This window comes from Sinocyclocheilus rhinocerous, unplaced genomic scaffold (genome assembly GCF_001515625.1).
Source record: "Sinocyclocheilus rhinocerous isolate Xijiao unplaced genomic scaffold, SAMN03320098_v1.1 scaffold1152, whole genome shotgun sequence".
NCBI classification, from domain to species: domain Eukaryota; kingdom Metazoa; phylum Chordata; class Actinopteri; order Cypriniformes; family Cyprinidae; genus Sinocyclocheilus; species Sinocyclocheilus rhinocerous.
Window position 1 is genome coordinate 1544221 of NW_015625590.1, and position 6151 is coordinate 1550371.

Consider the following 6151-nt stretch of genomic DNA (forward strand, 5'->3'; position numbering starts at 1 on the left):
CCACTCCTCAGGGGTCAGCAGAAGTTAAAGGTCCCAGTGTGGACACTGTTGTATGACGCAGGAGAGCACAGGCTGCTCAGAGATAGCGCAGATGAGTAGGCAGTATTAGTGCAATAAAAGTTGTGAATCACCTCCTTCTAGGCAGGACAGGCTGAGCTGTTAGTATAATGTGAAGTCAAATGTCTATTGAAGGACTATGGCATTTTACAGCTTCAGAGAAATCTGCATCAATTAATAAATGTATGAATATATAAATATGCATACATGAATGAAATGAATAATTAATTCACTCGAATAAATTCAACGTCTTTCATTTTTCTAATGTTAATGCTGCAGATGTCAACATCTAAAATTAATTAATCAATAGTGCAAGTAATTTACATGAGGATGGAGGGGATTTTAGGGTTTTTTCATATAGCAAGGTGATCAATATTGATGGCCTGTGGACGGCCCATATCAGATGAAAACTGGTGAGGGACCAAAAAAACAATCAAGGCTATACTGCATTGGAGGCAAAATTGAATGAGGAATCTAATTAGAAGTAGTGTGACTGATCAATCGAAATGAAAAATGACAAACTTGACTATCTCTGTGCCTTTGACAAGCCCAATCCAGGACAGAAGTGACCAGGCTGGGCATCAGAGAGTGATTTTCATTCATTTATAGCAATAAAATCAAACATATGTGTGCAATTGTGTACAAATGAGACATTTTGGGTTAAATTCTATTATTAGATATTGTAGCTGAAGTAAGATTAGACTAGTTTAGTTTTAGCTGGCTTGCATCAGCCAGTCAGTCCCTGCATGTGGATTCTACACCATTTGTTTCTACACATCTTTCTCCATTGATGGCCATTTAAATGTAACTATGTATTGTGATTAAATGTTATATATAAAATAAGAAATGTTTCTTGGCCACCAAATCAGCATATTAGAATGATTTCAGAAGGAAATCACTGTGACACTGAAGGCTGGAGTAATGGCTGCTGAAAATTCAGCATTGCAATCACAGGAATAAATTACATTTTAAAATATATTAAAACAGAAAACAATGTGTAATAATATTGGGCAATATTACTGTTTTTGCTGTATTTTTTATCAAATAAATGCAGCCATGGTGAGCATAAGAGGCTTCTTTCAAAAACATTAAGAAATTTACTGACCCCAAACTTTTTAATGGCAGTAAAAATATATTATTATTATTATTATTATATTCAGCCTTACATTGTTGCCTTTCACGTCACATCTCGGGATCCTCGCTAGTGAGGTTTGTGGGACTGTGCGCTCTTGTTTTTGCTCCCTTCTGAGAAACTGCCATTGAGATGAATGAGAATGCTAATGGATAGCTTTCTCCAGGTGTTATGGACCTCCTTGGTCTAAAACATAATGAGAAAGCCATGACTACACTCCCTTTCACGCAAACACTCATAAAAAAATAGGTGTAGTATTTACTCAGTGTTCTAAATCTAACCGACCCTGAGATGTATTTAGGGACCATGACTTGCTCTCCCGAGAACAAACACAAACACACACAGGCTATATATTAAGACATTCACAGGGAGGTCTCTGTTCCAAGAAGACCTTAAATAAACTGGCACAAAGTGACCAAGAGGATGCAGCTGCGGTGTAGTATTTACTCAGTGTTCTAAATCTAACCAACCCTGAGATGTATTTAGGGACCATGACTTGCTCTCCCGAGAACAAACACAAACACACAGGCTATATATTAAGACATTCACAGGGAGGTCTCTGTTCCAAGAAGACCTTAAATAAACTGGCACATAGTGACCAAGAGGATGCAGCTGGACCATCTATCTGACTCCCGGAGCTTGAGCTGAATAGACAGAGAAGGGAAAAGGGGGGAGAATGAGAGTGAATGAGTGAAAGAGAAAGAAAGAGGTTGAAGGCAGAAAAGAGTGCTAGACTCAAGAGCACAATGTGTGCACCTGGATAAAGCTCCCGCACATTACTCAGCTCTCATCCGGCCCGGTCCGGTCCAGATACGCTCATCAAAGACCCCTGCTGTCTGAACACCCCTCCCGCCTTGCGCAACTTTCCTTTCGGTTTAATAACTCCTCTTCCTGCTCTTTGAATTATTTTTACAGCATCACGTCCGAGCTTTAAATACTTCCTGGGACTCCGAGAGGTCTTGGAACGGTTTTAAGAGCCTCTCACAGAGGACATTGTATCATGCTTAAACTTTAGTAACACAGCCATCATTTTAAAGTTAGAAAAGTTATTTAAGAAAGCCTGGGATATCAGAGACCCTGATTACACTGATATTAACATGTTTTGTGTATATATATCCACCTTGCATTCATTTTTTCTGTCGCAATTGTTGATTTAACTATTCTGAAGAAAAAAACCCAAGCCCATTTGTCTCTGTTTGTCTCCCAGCATGCTGCTGGGGCAGGCTGCTCTATAAATGGCAGCTTTAACACAGAGGCAGAGAGGCCAATGGCCTCGCATAGCTCTGAGGGACAGGAGTACAGAAGGTCATCTACAGCATAGCTGATGAGGCACTGTCTGTAACCCAACTCACTGAGGGAACAAAAGGCCACAGAGGTCACGACCCCTCACAGTCTCTCAGCCGAGTGCAAAGATAAGAGTTCAGAGAGACAAAGAAAGGGATGTGGATATAGTGAGTCATTAGCCGCTATCCAAAATGGCAAGTGTCAAATATAAAAAAAAAAAAACTATTATAAAATATTCAAAAGTCTGAGACCACTAGTGAAAATGCATTTATTTTGCATTGGCAAGTATTTGGTTTGTCCCATTTTTGCAGTGGATTTAAGAACTTTCAAAGATCATTTTGTGCTTTTGTGCCAAGAACATTTGACCGAATAATAATAATAATAGCATTTACAGAACACTTTTTCAATTTAAAATCTAGAAACAATGATTTATAATAAAATATTAAAATACTTATATAACAATATAAATAATAGAATAGAATTTAATAATATTGATGTAATATAACATTATTTATAATATAAATTATTATTATTATTATACATTATATTTATTACATTTTTTAAAGATGGATTACAATTTTATAATTATTTATTATATTTATTCAATTACTTATATAATATTTTTCTTTAAATATTATTTCTTGCTATAAATTATTATTTCTAGATTTTACTATTATGTAAATGCTATTATTATTATTATTGGTATTATTGCTATTACTATCATTGTAAATTATATAATACTTTATATTGAATGTATTAAATGATATTTGTTATGTTTATTATAAATATTTAATTATACATTTAAAATAAAAATTAGAAAGTTCTATAATAATAATACATATTATATTACTTTTTGCATAATATGTTAATTATTTTTTTACATAATTATTTTTTAAATCTTTTCAATCAACATTATTTCCTTCTTTGACCAAATCCAGCTGCTATAATACTTTCAGGAGTGAAATTTAATGTAATAATAAATGTAAATGTAATGTAAAAATAAAAGTTATAATCATTGTTTTGTTTTTTTACTATACCACAAGGCAATATTTCAACAGATGAGCACCTGATGGGTCTCGGAGAGCTACTTTGCACTTCTTTCTCCATTCTTTATGTATTGTACCGCCCACACAGTAATACCTCTCTCCTAAACGCTGTAGCACAAGGCCCTCTGGAAGACTCCGACTCCATCACTTAATCCTTTGTCCTGTTTGATTCTGCAAGGCACTCATCGCAAGGCTACGTGAACAGAGTGGAATATGGTTTCACGCCCGGCTGGTTATTTGATTAGGTATACTGAAGGTTTATGTGATAAAGCGCCAGCCAGGTCTCGCTGTAGTAAGCTCTGTTCCAATTCAGAGACAAGGACAAGAGGAACACATGTACTGTATGGGACAAGCTGAGAGTTTAATGTCATCCTGCTGCAGTGTGTTCCACACACCGTCCTAAGAGGCTAAAGCACGACTCCCACGGCCTTAAGTTTATAGGAAGTTCTTGTTCTTATGAAACAGAGCCACTTATAACAATAAAACAGCATTTTGAAATGAACTCGTTGTTCTTTTTCAGAGAGGTTTTGGTTTAGCTTGAGGAAAAACATTATCTTTACCGTCTTCCTTCATTAAACTTGTCTGGTGCTACATTATTGATTTCTGTAAATGCTACCAACTTTCAACTGCATTTATCTATTCCGTCCCTCACGTATAGCATAATTGACATGCATGCTGCACATTTTCTGGCTCTAAATAAATGTTTGTGGGTTTAGCTTTGATCGGTAATCTGTTAACCACATCCGTTCCTGCATTTGGCCCAAGCTTGTCTGCAGTGTGACATGAGGGGCCGTGGGCAGGCCGATTAGAAAGCTGCTTCATTACCCTTTGTCACATCAGCTCAGATTTATGGCGCCTAATGGAGGACACTCTGTTTTTTCAATTTACTGAGGGAGATGGGAAATCTGCAGCATTTTGCTATTCAGTCCAGTCGAAGGAAGAGAGAATGACTTTTTTTAAGCAGCGAGATCAGGCTGCTTGCCCTGTCAGACTGTTTTAGTTTGCAAATGGTGTCATTTATTTCAGAGATATATTGGGCTGTTCAAATGAGAATTGCAGATTATTTTGGCCAACTGCATTCTGAAGAGATTTTAGTCATTCAGCTGTGAAATGCAAACAAAATAAGTGAAGCACTCACACAACAGATTGGCTCAAGGGCAGCATCTGCTGGCTGTCAACGGCACTGCAGTCTGTAGTGATACATAGTGGGGCTTGCTAAGTTATGGCTGTTTCCATGAAATGCTTTTAAGTATGGAAGTTTTTCAGACTGTGATGATGCGTTACCACAGTTATTAACATCATAAATCTAGAAAAGCTTTTTATATTTTCATTTTTAACTATTTTAATGTACATTTATGCTTAACACTATGCTATGCTTTGTGTTTTCTTACCTTAGAGGGTTACCCAACAATGACGACTTCCGCTTCTGAGAAGCATGGGAATGTGAAAAGGGTACATAATAGTATCAAGTTTTTAAGTATTTATTAATTACTATTAAGTAGCCTATTATTACTATTCTCAAGTATTATAATAAACTACCATCTATTATCTTGTAAAAATTCATATTAAAATTTCATACTGTGCTTGTTTTACAAGTTGTTTGTTTCAAGACTGACTGTTCTGTTCCAGACGTCTTCCTTTGAACATCATTGGCACAGGTGACGGAATTATGAGACGTCACTGCAGAGTAGCAAGTTCACCTTCAGAAGGTCACATGGTCAATACTTAGTTCAAAACCATAAAACACTCAACTTTGTTTGCTTCAACTCAGCTGTCAGAACATACAGCCTGTGCTTGGAGCTGATGTGCTGCAAAGAAGTTTGTAAAATGTGATATTCTAAAGTAAAGAGTTCCAAAGCTCAAATGAACTGGCAACCCTAAATCTCAATTCATGAGCACTGTCACCTATATCCTTAGAGGCTAAGTGAATCCCAAAATATTTACTGAAGTGATTATTTACACAGGAATCAATTGCTTACTAAATGGAACTTTTAGCAATTCATTTAATGCATCGAAAAAATACATTAGAAGCCCAAGATTTCATTTTGTTGAGTGGTATACTAAAAAAACTGTAAGCTTTCCAATAAATTGCTTTTACTTTTACTTTACTTTTAGTCATTTAGCAGACGCTTTTATCCAAAGCGACTTACAAATAAGAAAAAGCAATTAAAACTAAAAGCTAAAACTCTATAAATACTATATATTTATACTATACTTTTATTAAAAAATGAATTAATGGATTGATAGATGTAGGCTATGGTTAAGTGATTTATGAATAAATAGATGGATGAATGGATGACTAAAGAAAGAGAGACAGATGGGTAGATGTTTAGGTCAAGGAATGTATGTTCTTCTTCCAAAGCCTTAATTATCTTAAGTATTATTAATTATTTTCAATTAATTAATTATATTAATTATAATATGCTAAGTTTGTATATTAAACTGAAATAGTTTCAAACAACATTCTTCGTTTTGTCTTAAAGGGGTCATATGATGCTGCTAAAAAGAACATTATTTTGTGTATTTGGTGTAATGAAATGTGTTTATGAGGTTTAAGGTTCAAAAAACACATTATTTTCCACATACTGTACATTATTGTTTCTCCTCTATGCCCCGCCTTTCTGAAACGCGT